The 19,074-nt window shown below is 33.2% G+C and overlaps 1 long non-coding RNA gene across 1 annotated transcript; it reads left to right on the top strand.

The window, feature by feature from the left end:
* Positions 1 to 5,627: 5,627 nt before the first annotated feature.
* LOC104004976 (uncharacterized) lies at positions 5,628 to 18,227 on the top strand. The gene is made up of 5 exons (XR_001715780.3): positions 5,628 to 5,873; positions 8,591 to 8,651; positions 9,294 to 9,333; positions 14,343 to 14,390; positions 15,899 to 18,227. It is a non-coding gene; the product is annotated as an uncharacterized LOC104004976 (long non-coding RNA).
* Positions 18,228 to 19,074: the final 847 nt, after the last annotated feature.

Genomic DNA, 19,074 nt, shown 5'->3' with positions numbered 1-19,074 from the left:
CTTCTGGCCAGCAAAGAAAACAATCAACAGGGTGAAGAAACAACCTGTTGCATGGGAGAAAATATTTGCAAACTATTCATCCAAAAAGGGACTAATATCCAGAATATATAAGAAACACAAACAATGTGAAAAACCAAATAATCCCATTAAAAAGTGAACAGAGGGCATGGATAGACATTTCTCAAAAGACATCCAAATATCCAAAAGGCACATGAAAAAATGCTCAACATAACTAATCATCAAGGGAATGGAAATCAAAACCACAATAAGATACCATCTTACTCAAGTTAGAAAGTATGTTATTAAAAAGGCAAAAAATGACAGATTCTGTTATGGACGTAGGGAAAAGGGAACTCTTAAACATTGTTGGTGGGAATGTAAATTAGTACAACCACTACAAAAAAATCTGTGTGGATTTCTCAAAGAACTAAAAATGAACTATCGTATGACCCAGAAATTTCACTACTAGGTATTTATCAAAAGGAAAAGAAATTGTTATATCAAGGAGATACCTGCATTTGTGTGTTTTTTTGCAGCATATTCACAATAGCAAATAAAGAGAATCAACTTATGTATCGGTTGGCAGACCATCGAATCAAGAAAATGTGATGTATATATACACACTGGAATATTATTTAGCCATAATAAAGAATGAAATAATATTATTTGCAGCAACATGTATGGAACTGGATTTTATTATTTTAAGTATAATAAAAGCAATAATAACCCAGGAACAGAAATACAGATACTACATGTTCTCACTCATATCTGGAAGCTTAAAAAGTTGATCTCATGGAGATAGAGAATAGACTGATAAACTCCCATAGGCTGAGAAGTGTGTGCTGGTGAGAGGGGAGGACAAAGAGGCGTTGGCTAGTGGGTACAAACACAGAGATAGGTAGTAGAAATAGCCCCAGTTTTCAATAGCTCAGTAGGGTCATTATTTTAGCAACAATGTATTGTATATTTCAAAGTAGATAGAAGAGAGGACTCGATATGCTCTCAACACATAGAAATGAATTCTCAAGTTGATGGATAGTACAAATACCTTGGCACACATTGTATGCATGTAACAAATACCTGTACCCCATAAATATGTAAAATATTTTGTATTGTAAAAAAAAAGGTAGAAACAACCTCATTGGGTTTATCTTGCCACCCTATAGTATTCTAAGACTGCACTATCCTCTGTAAAAACAAAACAAGAACACCACCATCTGTAACTTTATTTTGATAGCAAAATAGAGATTCATGCAAATTTAGTCAATTTATTTTTCCTGCACTCATTTTTTTAAAGGTACTCGATAAATTTTCGCTCTTTTGTAATATATCCACAAACTGATGCTATTTTGGCATATGTAAACAAATTAGCCACCTACTTATGCAACAAAACAAAGCTTTTGTTAAATTTTTGCAAAGTGGTTTGGACTAAAAGTATTCTAAATATCTTTCAAATGTGTTCCAATCAAATAACCATGTGGTATAATAAATTTCTGGCCATAACATATTAAAGGACAGTTCTTCATGTCTGTTCTTATAATACTTCTTCAATTTCCCCTTACTTTAAATCTTTTTTTCATAGGACCTTAGAAGTTTGCAAAATTCAGAAGTAGCTGCATTTAGTCTGAGTGAATAGAACTCTGGAGATTGATGATGGGACCACATGACTATATAAAAGTGAAGTCATGTAATGATGATTTTCCTTGATTGTAAGAAGATGTTTTTTAGAAAATCAGTTACATATTTTTCCCTCCCCATTTCAATGTAGATTATCACTACTTTAGTTGGAGCTTACATCAGGATTTGTATAGAAAAATAAAAAAGAAAATTTTGTTTGGGAGTCCTTTTGGGGATTATTTACTGAAAGAATAACCTCAGTGGGGATAATTTTGACCCTAACTTTCCCAAAGAATTAGCAATTTTAAAATATAGGTAACCTTTAAGTCCATACATATTAATTTCATGAATATTTATGCTCTGTAAATATTTATGATTCAAGGTAGATCTTTCCAGAGGAAACTGAATTTGGATGGTTTTATATAAAGATCATAATGACTGTAATATATATATAGAGAGAGGAATAAGGCAGAAGAGAATTAAGTCTCAGCCTCATAAAGTGACTTGTTTACAGCAATATTTAAATAGGGGAGGCACACATTCCAAAAGCAGAAAGTGCACATTCAGTTTTATGATTTTATGAAACTGCTTGACTGACAGAGTTAATTTTGAATATTTCTGGTTTGATTTTCTCTTTGCAAATCTATTTACAGAGAAATAAGAAGCCGTGATGTGACCAATTTGTTACTTTCCAAAATATCTTAGTACATTTTTGATATGGTGATGATTGCCTGATTGACTCCCAAATCTGTGGTAATATGCAACATAATTTCTCTAGCACCCAGGTCATATTAAACATTCAAAAAATGACACACTGTTTCTGAGTTTTTAAATAAAAAAGAAAGAGCTCAGTCATAGGAATTTCTAAAGCGGAAGTCTTCACCTGTTAGGATACAAGTGTAGATGCCAAACCACTAAATCGTGAGTCACATGACCATGGTCCTTTTTAATCCTATTGTCTTTACTTCTCTGAACATTAATTTATTATTTCATAAAATAGAGAAACATACCTGTATAGCATGCCTCTTTTGAGGATTAAGTGAAAAAGAATTATGTCAAAGAGCATTAAAAATTACCCTTATTACACAAGTGTTAGTCATTGTAGTCATTTTTATAATAAATATTTAATTATGAGCTTAATCTTTGTTCCACCAGAAAGTCATTTCTATTTTCCTTTTCATAAGCAGCTTTTCTCTTGTTTGACTCCTGAGTAAGTTTTCCAGACCTGGTTTATTTATTTATTTTTAGATTAATAGTTAGCTTTTCATAGTGGGGCACTGCTGACAATCCCTTCTTTTGGACAAAACTCTAGCCTCACTCACCTACGTGAGTAACTTCTAGGGGGGTCGAAAGCTATGTTAGGTACAACCAACTGCTTTAAAGCACACATTCCTTACAGATTTGGAACAAAATCTCAAAGTCAGAAGAGGAAAAATTAAATATTTGAGGTTGCTATCTTTCAGTCAGTTGCCATCATTTATTACAATATTTTAAGGTTGCTTATTTGATGTGGTAGAAGATTGTGCCATACATTAAGATACCTTAACAATTTTTGTAATGGATTGCTATAAATAACTTACTAAAGTGTTACCATACAAAGAAACTTTGTATGGAATTCTCTTTGATCTGAATATCAGTTGATGTCTATAATGAGACCTGATATACCAAAAAAAAAAAACAAAACAAAAAACTCTTTAGAACCGTTGATTAACTGTGCACAGAAGCTAGCCCTAGATTACATAAAGAATAGAATTAAATCGAAGGTAACAGCTGAATCTGATAAATTTAGAAGCAGTTGGGAAACATTACATTTTTATTAAAGTGTAATAGGCATCTTGAGGTCTCCAAAGCTGATAACAATATTTGAAAAATGCTTTTGTTTCACTGTATTAAGTCTTACAAAACAAACTGTTTATTGTTTTTCTCAATTTATTAATTGATTCTAAAATAAAACCTTTCTAAACAAGCAAAACAACAACTTACATGGTATTAACTTTTGTGTCAGGATTGAATAAAGCAGTATTTGAAATTTAACACATTTTATTACATGTTTTCAAAAATTTTTATTAGTGTGTACCATACAATTGTGGAATGTTGGTGATAAAATTTCTCAATATGGGTATTTTCAATGTGGTCTGTCTATGATTTACTCATCAGAAATGCACCACCAAATAATATTGACTTATTGAGTGACAAAAACAAATTTTGAAACTTTGAGCCCCTTTGTATCTAAATGAGATGGCATCTGTTGAGATGGCATCTGTTGAGATGGATGGGAGAATTCTCTGGATGGTATTGCTTGGTTGCCTAGCAACAGTCACCTGATGTGTTTGGGGAACCAGGCAATGAGCAAAAATTCTAATCAAAGAGAAGCCACAATATCTTTTACAAATGATAAGTGCATGTACAGTAACAACTGTTTTAGCTTTTGTTTGGGTGTATAAAGTATTTGAAACAGGTCAAGAGGGACTTTGGATAAGCTTCACTATTAAAGAGGAATCCGGCAAGAGTTGTATTAAATTGCTCTTATGTTGTTTTTGAAAGATAGAGATCATATTCTAGGGAGATGTCTAAGAATCAAGATGTCCAGTGCCTATAAAATGAACTGTAATGACCTTGGGTAAATGGCATTTTGAAGAGATGTTCTTGGGCATTATTCTTAGTAGAAAATTTCAACTTACATGAATGATTACCCTTAATTAAGTAAGATAAGGAAATAAACAGTTTTCTACTCAGAGAAGGGTAAAAAACATAATTGTCATAAGGAGGGCATTGACAGTTTGGTCTAAACATGCCATAGATTTCTTAAAGGAAAGGTTAGAATGAATAAATACTTATTGCTTCATATTAATTCCCATTATATAGTGTCCTCTTCTGGAAAGTTTGTGACTTCTTGATGTAATAGTTTTGTAACAGAAATACTGAAGCCATCTAACATGATGTTGCCAAATATACTATTACTGCATCAGAGTTATAATGAAGCTAAAATTCTTAGACTAGTTTCTATAACAGTAAGCATGAGCTATAATTTAAACTTTTATTTAACAACAAATTGTTGATGAATAGCTGAATCTAATAATCTAGTGGAATAGTAATTCCCACTACTCCTAATTTTTTAAAATCCTCCTTAGAATAAGATAGGGCAAAAATAAATATACAATATAATAATTGGCTTATATAATAAGTTTCTATAAAAACATCTTCAAAATGTATATAAAAGTAGTATTTTGTAAAACCTCTAATCCAAAATGCTATCTTTCTAAACATATTATAAAAAATGTTTCAGAACTAAGGTACTTCTCTCTCATTAATATTAAACTTAATTATTTACATTTAATTTAGGTTTAATGTTTTCAAACAATGAATATTAGGGTTGTTAAAACTGAGATAACAATCATATAACATAAAGTTCAAAATTTTAAAAACTTAAAGCATTCAACTCAGTGTTTTTAGTATATTAACAAGTTTGTATAATTATCACCACTAATTTTAGTATATTTTCATTATCCCAAAAAGAAGCCATATATTTATTAGCAGTCACTCCCATTCTTCCCTCCTGCTAAGCTCATGGCAAGCACTAATCTACTTTCTGTTTCAATGGATTTGTTTATTCTGAATATTTTAAATAAATAATATATGTAATATTATATGTTTGGCTTCTTTCACTTAGTATAATATCCTCAAGTTTCGCTCGGGTTGTAGCATGTACCTGTTCTTCAATCCTTTCTACAGCTGATAGTGTTTCACTGTATGGATAAACCACATCTTGTTTATTCATTCATTGGCTGATAGACATTTGGGTTGTTTTCATGTTTTGGTTATTATGAATAATGCTGCTATATTTACTCATATACAGGTTTTTCTTAGATGTATATTTTCATTTCTCTCAGTTACTTACTTAGAATTGCTGGATAATACGTTAACCTTAGCTGGGATTACAGGTGCCTGCCACCACGCCCGGCTAATTTTTTGCATTTAGTAGAGACAGGGTTTCACAATGTTGACTAGGCTGGTCTCGAACTCCTGACCTCATGAACCACCTTCCTTAGCCTCCCAAAGTGCTGGGTTACAGGCTTGAGTTTAGCTTTTTAAAGAACTGCCATTTTTTTTTTCCACAGCAGCTGCATCATTTTGCATTTCTACCAGCAATGCATGAGGGTTCCATTTTATCTGCATCACTCTCAACACTTTGTGAATGGCCATCCATATTCTTCAGAGAAATGTTTATTCAAGACTGCTCCTCAGTTTTAAATCAGGTGGTCTTTTTTTGTTGATTTGTAAGAGTAGCTTGTAGTAAGTGTTGAAATTAGAAAATGTGACTCCTCCAAGTTTGTTCTTTTTCAAGATTATTTTGGCTACTCTGTGTCCCTTGCAAATCCATATGAATTTTAGGACTAGCTTATCCAAATTTGCAAAAGAAAAAGGAAGTTGGAAAATTAATAGAGGTTACATTGAACCTGTGGATCAATTTGGGGATTATTGACATCTTAACAATGTTAAGTCTTTCAATTTATAGACATGGACTATCTTTCCATTTATTTAGGACTTCTTTAAATTTTTTCAACAATATTTTCAAGTTTTCATTGTACACATCTGGTACTTCCTTGGTTAAATTCATTTAAGCATTTTATTCCTTTTGATGTTTTAGTAAATAAAATTATCTTCTTGATTGCATTTTAGGATTGTTCAGTACTAAATTTGTAGAAATTCAACTGATTTTTGTTTTAATCTTATGTTCTGGAATCTTGCTGAACTTATTACCTACCTCTAATAATTATTTTGTGAATATTTCAGTTTTTTACTATATAAAATTATGTTATCTGTGAATGTAGTTATACTTCTTCCTTTTCAATCTAGTTGTGTTTTCTTTTTCTTGCCTAATTACCTTGACTAGAACTTACAGAACAATGTTGAATTAAATTGTGGAAAGTGGCAACCTTGTTTTATTCCTGAACTTAGGGAGATAACTTTCAGTCTTTCACAATTAAGTATGATGCTAGCTATACGTTTTTCATAGAGGCCCTTTATCAAACTAAGGAAGTTCTCTTTTCCTAGTTTGTTGAGTGTTTTTATCATAAAAATGTTAGAATACTGACACTTTTTCTGCATATAATGAAACGACCTTGTCATGTTTGGCCACTTAATTTTCTGTGCTATTATGTTATGACCAGCTGGTGATTGGACAAATATTTTCTTAGGTGGCTGGAGCTAAAACAAAATCTCTCATGGGCTCTCTGTGTGTGTTTTGGGAATGCCTTCAACACTAAGCAAAGGAGTTTACAACTGTCTTATCTTTCATTATTGCTTGTGTAGCACCTTAAGATTAGCCAGAAGTGAGAATTTAGGGCCTTCTCATGTCCTTCCTGAGTATGCAGACAGTCGTGGTCATGAATATGGCTTTCTAGGTTTTCAATAAGATGTTGGAGCTCTTCAAAACCCTTGTTCCTCAAAGTACCTCCTTCAGCCTTTCTTCCCAAGTTTTTAAATTAGTTTATTGTTTGTCCCAACTGTTATCAATTGCCAGTAGGCAGCCACGAATAATACATTTGTTATGTAATTTGACAAAAATCCTTCCTCAGATATTCACCTAAGCAATGCAAAAATTCTAAGTTAGGTAAGATAATGGCAAGCCCTTTTATTCGAGGATCCACCAGAAAGGTCAATTGAACAATCACGTTCTTTGTGAATGAGATCTGTTCCCTTCCCTCTGACACTGCTATTTGTACAATACTTGGAAAGTGAGCTTTTGTCATTAAGGCTATATTTGAGTCAGATGTTGAATAATGGGAACAGAGTAATTTAAAACACCACAAAGCTCTTTCTTTACCAAGAGTCCATCAGCTTTTTCTTAAGAATTCCCTTAGTTGCACAAGCTTCTGGTTAATTTCCAGAATTTCAAAAATGTTGACTATAACATATATCACCAGTGTTTATTGGTTTTATGGAGGGATAAACTTTTGGCATTCCTTACTTTGCTGTTTCTGTTAACATCACCCCCTTTAGGATTTTTAAGAAATAATATTGAATATCTACTAATGAGGAGTCAAACTAAAACATTAATTTCTTGACATAGTGTATTTGTTTATTATAAAATGAAACAGAAACATATAATCTACATCATATTCCATGCTTTGGTTTCTTTTTATCTCTTACTAATTGAAAATAGAACTTATATACTTATCATGTAGTTATAAACTTGTATGATCTCTGTTTATGCTGTTCTTTTAAAAAGTATATTTTAAATGTTCAGAAATACTGAGAATAAACTGGGGTCAAATGGCTAGTAAATGCCCAAACTGGAATTACTTCCAAATTATGCTTTCCCCAACACCACACATTTAAAAATTATGTGTACATGCTTCAGTGACAGATGCTTAGTGAAGGAACCATTTCTCTAATTAAGCAGTTTATGGAATTAATGCAATGCAATTCTGAAATGTTACCCCAGTCTATCATCTCAGGAGGACCCTCATTAAAATAATTCCTTAATGTAATGGTATAAATGGATTCTCCAATATTTTAGGCTTGTCTCTGAGGAAGAAGTTGCCTGAAACCTTTGATGTTTTATAATCAGAGAGCCTTTTTGATCTTTTCTTGGTTATACCAATTTTTCATGATATTCCCCAGTCAATAACAATTCTATCATATTAAAATTGCTCTGCTTTATTCTCGATGGTCATCAAAGAATATTTGTTTTAGCCAAATTAATTGCCTGTGGAATAAGTGCGACCATGGGGTTAGTCTCTCTGAAAGGTTTAAAAGCTGGTTTTTATCTAAATTTCAAGTATCTCTTGGGTTATATTTGTTTAAGCCTTTATTTCCATCTTTGGGGGAAAACAAAAGTCATATTACCATTTAAAATTTACATGTATCCGAGTTTGGAGATACCAAAATACATAAGAAGTCTAGACAACCAAAGAAAACAGAAATGTGCTTGCTTTAAAAATAAGCTATTGCTATTTGAATTGTACAGGAAATGAAATACCTCCGTCTATTGTCCTGAAGAGCAGTCAGTGTTTTGAATCTCTATGAGGGTAAGTAATCAGAAGCATTCTTTTGTGGCAAAGAATGGATGGATGGTGGGGAAAAATAGGTTTCAAGGCAGACCTTTTTGTCTTGGTTTGCTAGTCTGTTTTTAACTCTTTAAATGATTATTGTGAGTATCTTTGGGGAATAAGTATGAAAGATGTTTTAAAACCTACAAACTGAACCATAGACATAAGTACATTTATTACCCATATCAGTAATCTTAATAATTATTGAGAGAGTGTTGCCATGTGTCACATCAGATAGAGCTGTTGAGAGGAGATTTCCTAGTGGCCCCTTCTCCTGTAGTTTGTCTGCTATCACAGCCAGTTTTCCAGCCCTGTCATTAGAAAAGGGAGAGTAAGTCCTAATTCTTAGAAATGCTCCTTCTAATTCAGATAATATGTTATAGCTTCAATTGAGACAAAGTAGACTAATGTATATTACTATTATAAAAATATGTATTTATTAGGATTCTGTTTGCAAGTAATAGAGATCGAAATTGAAACACCCTAGGCAAACCAGGAATGTTTGAGTCATACAGCTAAATCTCAAGAAGAGCAGTGTTGGAGATGGCACAAGAATGGGTGGAGTCTGGGTTTAGATGCCATCAGAATTTCCTCGACATTTCACTCTGATTTTCTCTGCAGGTTGGCTTCTTCACCTGCTAGGGATATGGCTGTCAGCAAGGTAAGAAAACATTCAAAAATCCTCAGGCTGGGAAGAGTTTCAGTTTAGGAACCAAATGTAGGCCCATTTGAATGAACTGTAAGGAATAAGATGGAAAGAAGTAGGAGCCCAGGATGTAGAGTCAGGCAAAAGCTCAATCTTGAAGGCCATGCTAGACCACACTCACAAAGAGTGTTTTTGGGATTCTGTTCAAGACCATATTTTCAGAGTATTTTTAGGCTTCTGATCAAGATTGCACATGAGTTTATATTCAGTCCTCGAATTCTAAACAAATAACTAATGATTTATAAAATATATCATTAAAAATAGTAGCATTTGGGTATATACCCAGTAATGGGATGGCTGGGTCAAATGGTATTTCTAGTTCTAGATCCCTGAGGAATCGCCACACTGACTTCCACAATGGTTGAACTAGTTTACAGTCCCACCAACAGTGTAAAAGTGTTCCTATTTCTCCACATCCTCTCCAGCACCTGTTGTTTCCTGACTTTTTAATGATCGCCATTCTGACTGGTGTGAGATGGTATCTCATTGTGGTTTTGATTTGCATTTCTCTGATGGCCAGTGATGATGAGCATTTTTTCATGTGTTTTTTGGCTGCATAAATGTCGTCTTTTGAGAAGTGTCTGTTCATGTCCTTCGCCCACTTTTTGATGGGGTTGTTTGTTTTTTTCTTGTAAATTTGTTGGAGTTCATTGTAGATTCTATAAATCATGCTGCTATAAAGACACATGCACACGTATGTTTATTGCGGCATTATTCACAATAGCAAAGACTTGGAACCAACCCAAATGTCCAACAATGATAGACTGGATTAAGAAAATGTGGCACATATACACCATGGAATACTATGCAGCCGTAAAAAATGATGAGTTCGTGTCCTTTGTAGGGACATGGATGAAATTGGAAATCATCATTCTCAGTAAACTATCGCAAGAACAAAAAACCAAACACCGCATACTCTCACTCATAGGTGGGAATTGAACAATGAGAACACATGGACACAGGAAGGGGAATATCACACTCTGGGGACTGTGGTGGGGTTGGGGGAGGAGGGAGGGATAGCATTGGGAGATATACCTAATGCTAGATGACGAGTTAGTGGGTGCAGCGCACCAGCGTGGCACATGTATACATATGTAACTAACCTGCACAATGTGCACATGTACCCTAAAACTTAAAGTATAATAAAAAAAAAAAGAAAAAAAAAGAAAAATAAAAATAGTAGCAACAAACCAAAAATAGTTGGGCTCCAAATCAAGCTAAATATTTCTGAAGACCAAAAACAGAACAGAGAGACAAATCAGTGAATGAAGCTGAAGCCATGAGTTTGCTAGTATGAAGCAGGGCACTGTCAGTGGGGGCCAGGAACTGGCTCCTGTAGGGTAATAGGGACTACTTGTGGTGAATTCATAGGGAACCACAGCCAGGCTGACTGCTTGGAGCCTAGGGCTGTCTTGAGGCTCCCTTGGCTGCCTTTCTGCCTCAATTCTAGAACAAAGGAAGGCATATAATGCCAAATTATCTTACCAAATCAAGAATGTTTGTGAATTATCCTCTAGAGAACAGAAGAGGGAAAATGTCCAAGTTCATTCTAATGAATCCAGTATAATATTGACACCAAAACGAGGCAATAAAAGTCTAAGAAAGAAAATGAGAGATGAATTTTACTTATGATTTGGATGCAGAAAATCTCCCCCAAATGCTAATACATTTAACTAAGCAGTACATTAAAAAATACATTCTGACCATGCATAATTAATCTTACAAAAGCAAGAATGCTTCAATATTAGAAATGCTGTTATAATAATATATGATTAATAGATTAATAAAGAAATCTACATGATTATCTCAGTAGAAGCAGCAAAAGTAAATATGATTCAACACTGTTTTATATACTAAAAATGAAAGCTCTTAGCAGATAGTATAGCAAACAAAATATGCTACTTCTGTTGTTTTCTATGTCTACCTCATACTCATTCTTAAACCCCTTTTTCCTACCCACTTCTCACTACTGAGACTGTAAAATCTTGGTGAATCAAATGGGGGATATGGACAAAAAAGACTGAAAAAGCCAACTACTCACTTTTCCAGCTTCTGTTGTGTTAACAATGGGCAGATGGCTCAGGCCAGGCCAATGAGGTATAAGGATAATTCTGATGGCAAGGAAATGACTTTCCTCCGTAATAGAAGAAGAGATGCGTGATTCATTTTTATGTGCCGTGACTACAGTCTGTTTCCTCCCTATGACCATAATTGTATGTGGATATGATGCTTGGAATATGCCATAAAGGAATGTCAGACATTTTGATCCAGAGAAGCTCCTGCCCCTGGAACCACCAATTTTCAAATTATTTCTGTATATCATAACTAAGTATTTTTATTGCAAATGTAAACGTTAGATATTCTTACTTTTGGTCAAAAGCATTTCTAATTGATACAGAATGAAATTTCCTTAATCTAAGAAAGGGTGTCTATTCAAATTCTCCCACAACTATCATACTTATTGATAATAGGTTAGAAGTTTACCACTTAGGAATGAAAATGATGCCATTTATAACTTTTTCTATTCAATGTAATACTACAAGTGCTAGTTTGTCTAGTAAGATAGAGAAATAAAGTTATACAAATTATGAAGGAAAAGGAAAAAAAGTCTTTAATTTTCCACAATATGATTGCTTTTATAGAAAACTGAAAGGTATATATATATAAATTAATTAATAGAACTACTCAGAGAATTTTGAAATTTTACTAGATTTTAGGTAAACTAAAAAAATTACATAACTACTATCCACGAAAATGAAATTGATAAATATAATAATATTACATAATAGTGGTAAAGTACTCATGAATAGCTCTAAAATGTCTTAATACTTTTAAGGGGATATTTTTGAAATATTCCTGAAGTACATAAGACTTGAATAAAAGGAGAAATACACAAAGTTTAGGAATCTTAAAGAAGCACCAATTTACCTCAAATAAATATATATTTTCAATGCAACCTCTATTCAAGACCTAAATGGATTTATTCAGGGTCTTGATAGCTCCTCATGAAACTCATATGATGGTACAAAAGGTCAAAAATAGCTGAGACAATTTTGAGAAAGAAGAGATAGAGGGACTTTATCACACTTGTTTAACAACTTATTAATTATGATTATATAATATAGAAATTGCTTGAAGTTGGGCAAATAGAAAAATTGGGAAATTTTAAGGAAGTCTAAACATCTATGTAGAAACAATATATTTCAGACTTTTTATTAAAACTGTTGGGAAAGAATGAACAAATATATAAATAGTTTTGGGAAAATTAGTTATCCATATGAAAAACAACTGGAATCCCATTTCATCCAGAATAAACAATTAGGTGGCTGAAAAGGTAAAAATGGAAAGGCAGACTTTTGACCTTTTTAATAGAAATTATGAGAAAATATTTTCATAATCTTGGGCTAAGGAATGATTTATTAAGTTACAAAACAGAATAAATACTAAAGAAAAAAGATGGTTAAATTAACTCTATTAAAATTAAATTTCTGGTCTTCAAGAGACATCATTACCAAAAATAGAATACATGCTATAGGTTGAGAGAAAAATATCTGAAATGTCTTAAAGTATCTAAAATATATCTGACAAAGAATTAGGATCTAGAGTTAAGGAAGGATATCTACAAATGAGGGAGGATATAAGTAATAATACAACAGATAAGTGAGCAAAGGAGAGGAAGAGGGACCAGAAAGAGAAACTCAATCTACACATATGAATATTCTCAATCTCACTGATTCTTTGGGGAAATGCAAATAAAAAACTGAAATTCCTTTCAAAACCATGGAATTTGAAAAATTAAAATCTAGTTTTACAATTCAATTAGTTGATAAGGATGTGGAGCAATGAAAATTCTCATTTATGCTAGTAGGAGTGTTCACTGATGAGATTGCAGTAGAATTTAGCACAGTACAGCAATGTGTGTTATGGCCTTAACCCTCACATTATTTATACATCCTAGAGAAAGTTCTTATAGCACAGGATAGCAAGTAAGATGTCCATGGCAACGTTGCTTGTCATAGTGAAGACTAAAAATACCTAAATGTCCATTAAAAAGAACAGATAAATGTTATGACTACACAGAATACTATAAATGGTTCAGATGAATGAACTAGAACTATGTCATGACACCTCAAAAACAGAATACTGAACATAAAAATCAAGTGTCCTAATGATAGGCAAATTACACTATTCATGTAAAGTTTGAAAACAGGAAGAACCCTTCTGTATAATGTTTCTGCATATATACATGAGTAATCATAGATTGAAAACATGCATGAGAATGATGAATACCGGCTTCAAGACAATGTTCACTCAGGGGAAAAATAGAGGAAGAGGACGGGAGAAATGCTTAGAAACTTCAATTATCTGAAACATTTTATTTAAGCTGAGAGTGTGTTACTTGGAATTTTATTAAATTATTTGAGATTTTGTATCCCTGAAATGTTTCACAAGGATCTATTATCTTTCCCTCCTTCCCTACATCGACTTATCTACCTATCTGATGCACATATGTCAGAATAGATAACAGATCTATAAGTATTATGTTATTCTGTCTACTTTGCTAAATATTTTAAACATTTAGTTTTCTAAACAGTTACGGTTGCTGCTGTCTGGATAATCCCTCGGGATAATATGGGGTGTGAGATGCCAGTGAGCCTTATTACAGTAGCATACGAATGAAAATAGTGAATCTGAAGAACATTTTGAAAGTTGTATGGATACCTGTAGAAACTGAAAGTAAACGTTTAGGAAAAGGCTGATACATCATGTTTCTGCCATGAGTCTCTGAGGGAATAATGAAGTAAGTGACTTCTATTGCCAGAAAACACATGTGGAAAGGCTCAGGCTGATGGTGGGGGCAAGGTGAGGCCCTATTTCTCTGAATTTTAATATTCATAGTTTATATTTCTTGAAACATTCCTTGATGTGTTGCATATCCTTCTAAGTGCATTCTGTTGTTACAGAGTTCATCAGAAGGTATTTGTAGCTTGGCTCCTTCTGAAGATCCCAAGGTAAAATTTTCTGTTTATAAAACATGTAGGCTCTTACAAATGGTCTATACAAGTTATTAATATAATGAACTGGCCTGCATGAAGTGGTCTAGGAAAGAACCATTGCTTGATTCTTCCTGTAGCAACATGGGCTTTGAGCTGTGGAAATGCTGATTGGATTGAAACAAGGCTTGCAGCGAGAATCATTGGTTAGAAAAAAGATGTTGTTTGAGTTCATTGCAGATTCTGGATATTAGCCCTTTGTCAGATAAGTAGATTGCAAAAATTTTCTCCCATTCTGTAGGTGGCCTCTTCACTCTGATGGTAGTTTCTTTTGCTGTGCAGAAGCTCTTTAGTTTAATTAGTTCCCATTTGTGAATTTTGGCTTTTGTTGCCATTGCTTTTGGTGTTTTAGACATGAAGTCCTTGCCGATTCCTGTGTCCCAAATTTACAAGAAAAAAACAAACAACCCCATCAAAAAGTGGGCAAAGGTCATAAACAGACACTTCTCAAAAGAAGACATTTGTGCAGCCAAAAAACACATGAAAAAATGCTCATCATCACTGGCCATTAGAGAAATGCAAATCAAAACCACAATGAGATACCATCTCACACCAGTTAGAATGACGATCATTAAAAAGTCAGGAAACAACAGCTGCTGGAGAGGATGTGGAGAAATAGGAACACTTTTACACTGTTGGTGGGACTGTAAACTAGTTCAACCATTGTGGAAGACAGTGTGGCGATTCCTCAGGGATCTAGAACTAGAAATACCATTTGATCCAGCCATCCCATTACTGGGTATATACCCAAAGGATTATAAATCATGCTGCTATGAAGACACATGCACACGTATGTTTATTGCGGCACTATTCACAATAGCAAAGACTTGGAACCAACCCATATGTCCAACAATGATAGACTGGATTAAGAAAATGTGGCACATATCTACCATGGAATACTATGCAGCCATAAAAATGGTGAGTTCATGTCCTAGAAAAAGTACAGCCTGACAAAAAATAACCTCTTGAGCCCCTCCCCATCTCACTTCTAAAGTGACAGATAATCTCACACCTGCCAGGCCCTTCTGCTTGCCTTTTACATACTTATATACAGTTTATTCTTCCAGAGCAAGATTTCCCAACCTTGGTGCTATTGATTTTGGGCTGGGTAATTCTTTGTTTCTGGGCCTGTCTTGTGCTTGCCTCCATCAAATAGATGCCAGTAGTATCCACCCACACAGTTGTGACAACTCAAACCCAAAATGTCTCCAAATATTGCCAAATGTCCCCTGGGAGGGCAAAATTGCTTCTGGTTGAGAATAACGGTTCTGAAGATATGCTTACATGGGCCACTAAAGGGAAAAATGGTGAATGAACTTTAATTCTGCAACCTCACTAATATTTGGATTAGGCTTTCATGCATATAAATATATTTGGGGTTGTACTAAAAAACTCATGATGTAGGGACCTTTATTAACAGAAGTTTTCTGTCACGGGACTCACCTTCTGTGTTCTGACTCTGACAGCAATATCAATATGTGAACCACTTTTCCATGCTGGAGGCTGAAAATACTGCCATGAATGAAAAACAGTTTCTTCTCTGAAAGAAAAGGCACTCCTGGGACTTTATGTAAATCCTTGACCAAAATGAAACTTAACATAGATCAGCATTAACTGTGTACCCTATATCAGTGATGAACATTACTACTGGCATTCATTAATGAAAGACATCACATGTGTGTATATTTATTACTATGAATAAGAATCTTCCTTGCTCTGCTCTTCTTGTATCATTATTAAAGGATGAATAATACCCAGAGAGGTGGTTAAAGCTACTTAATTGGGATATGAATAAATGAAATGTTTAATTAAGAAGGCCAAATGCCAAGGATTTGAATTAGTTTAATGCTTTTCTAGGACTTGACATAATACATTACTGGTGGCTAGCATTTACAAAATGCTTTACTTTGAGACACAGGGTTAATTGTTAAGCTTTGGCTTAAAACAATCCAATCTATTATCACTTTGTTTTATATTTTTTGTTTTTTTTCATTGCTTAAATTTGTAGAGAGGAATCCTTATTTTAATAAAGTGTTTCCTACCTTAGGATATTCCAAACCTTTATTATTCACAAATGCTCTTATTTGATTCCAAGTTCCATATATTTTAATATACTCTGCAGGTACAAGATTGAAATGATTTCTAAATTGGCAGCTTTCAGTTTTTTCAGTGGCTTGCACAAATTAAGAAAATGTTATTCTGCTTATCAGGAGTGAGCTGGTTGTAGCTTGTGATGTTTGTGCTGGTCTTTAAAATATCAGCCATAGAATCATTTATTGTCCAATCAGATAAATTGGAATGCTTCTAACACTGGCTGAATTTTCAGGCTTTTTTTGTGAAATAAAATAATAAAGGATAGAATAGTAATAAAAACCAATTGTACTGATGCATGACATACATTTGCATTGCTCAGATTTGTTCTGCTTCTCATTCCTCCAACTATTTCATAAAAAAGCCATCCAAAGTAGAAACTTGGTAAGTTTTTTAAAATAAAGCTTATGGACAATACTCCTTAAAAAGATAATATTTTTTTAAAAAATTTGAGGCATGTATTTTAGAATTCTTTGAAGACTCTGAAATAAAAGAACAGGTAGAATCATATTTTTTAGAACAGATAGTGATTTTATGGGTAATTCAACACAAAGCTTTCATTTTACTTATGAGGATACTGAAATTAAGATAGATTAATTGACTTACAAAAGGTCTCTCAGATAGAATAGGCATAATAAAGAATTACTAATTCCTAATCTATTGATATTGGTTTTCTTGCACATGACCTTTCTACATGAACTTCAGGGTTATCTTTTCTGAATATTATTATGTGTTTTATAGTCAGGGATACAGAAGGCTAAAATAATATTTTCTTCACAGCCAAAAGTTTTGTGTATCAGTTTTAAGGGTTATTTTAATGGTCCTTGATATATTATGACATTTGGAGATTCACATGCACATCACAAGTGCAATTGGATACAGGTTAGTTGTATGACCCAAGTGTTCAACTAGAATTGGATTCCTTTCTGTCTCTAAAGGTATACATTTTGAGATTTATAGAAAGAAAATACCTTTAGCATTGTTTGTACATCCACCAATAAAGTTTTTTAAAAATATAATTTAATCTTAATGTTTCAATTCTGAGAAGTGGGCACATGGGGTTTTTAAAATTGTTCTGTGTAGTTTTTGTTTTGTTTTCAAGTAAATTAATTTTGTAAAGTCAAAAAAGTGAAATTATATGTTAAAATATTTTTGCTATAATAAAGCCAGTATTGCTCAATAGAATATTGTCTTCTTATAATATATGTTAAGTATAACTTCAAAGGATAGAAACTTGCTACTATGAACATTCTTAGAAAAAATAATTCTGTAACAATATAGTAACATCAGTAACAATTTAAACATTAGGTCTCCCCCACTTACGGTGGCATAAAGTGTATATAAGGAGGTATCTCATTGTGATTTTGATTTACATTGCCATCATGACTAAAGACGTTGAGCATCTTTTCATGTGCTTTTTTGACATTTGTATATAATGTATTCAAATTTCTTGCCCATTCTAAAATTGGGTTATTCCACTCCTAGATATATGACCAATAGTAAGTTTAAAACATCATGAAAAATTTTGAATATAATGTTCATATTAGCTTTATCCATAATAGCCAAAAGAGAAAACAATCCAAATGTCCATTAACTGAATAATGGATAAACAAAATGTGGTATTGTTTTATTGCCAAACAATATTTCACATATAATGAAATATTGTTTGGCAATAAAAGTAAATTATTATATGTGAAATATTGTTGGCAATAAAAGTAAATCAAGTATTGACATATGTTATAACATGGATGAAATTTGAGAGCATGCTAAGTGAAAAAGAAATAAAAAATTATACGACTACACGTCATATAGTTGTGTTTATATAAAATTGTTGGAATAGGCAAGTCAACAGAGACAAAGTAGATTAGTAGTTGCCTAGGGCTAGGAAGAGAGGGAAATGGGGTATAACACTAAAGTGTATTTTTTTTGTGGTGGGGGGGTGGTGAAAATATTCTAAAATTAGATAACTGTGGTTGTCACATGGCTTCGTGAATGTATTCGTTTGTTCTCACACTGCTAATAAAGACATACCTGAGACTGGATAATTTATAAAGGAAAGAGATTTAATTAACTCACATTTCAGCATGGCTGGGGAGGCCTCAGGAAACTTATAATCATGGAGGTAGGGGAAACAAACACATCCTTCTTCACATGGTGACAGCAAGAAGTGCCAAGCAAAAGGGGGAAAAGCTCCTTATAAAACCATCAGATATCGTGAGAACTCACTCGATATCAGGAGAACAGTGTTAGTGTAATCACCCCCATGATTAACTTACCTCTCACCAGTTCCCTCCCACAACAAGTGGGTATTATGGGAACTATATTTCAAGATGAGATATGGGTTGGATCATAGTCAAAGCATATCAGCGAATATCGTAAAAAATTGAATTTAAACTTTTTTAGTATATGTGCTGCCAAAGAGAGCCATGAACTGTAAATTTTAATAGGATAGATTTTATAGTATATGAGTTATATCTCAATAAAACTGTTTGAAAAAGGAAAAAACTATATAATTATTATAAAAATAATACAATTTTCTTCTTTAATAGTT

The sequence above is a fragment of the Pan troglodytes genome, chromosome 12 (assembly GCF_028858775.2).
Source record: "Pan troglodytes isolate AG18354 chromosome 12, NHGRI_mPanTro3-v2.0_pri, whole genome shotgun sequence".
In the NCBI taxonomy this organism is placed as follows: domain Eukaryota; kingdom Metazoa; phylum Chordata; class Mammalia; order Primates; family Hominidae; genus Pan; species Pan troglodytes.
The sequence above is the reverse complement of the archived record's forward strand: the minus strand, read 5'-3'. Positions and strand labels throughout refer to the sequence as shown.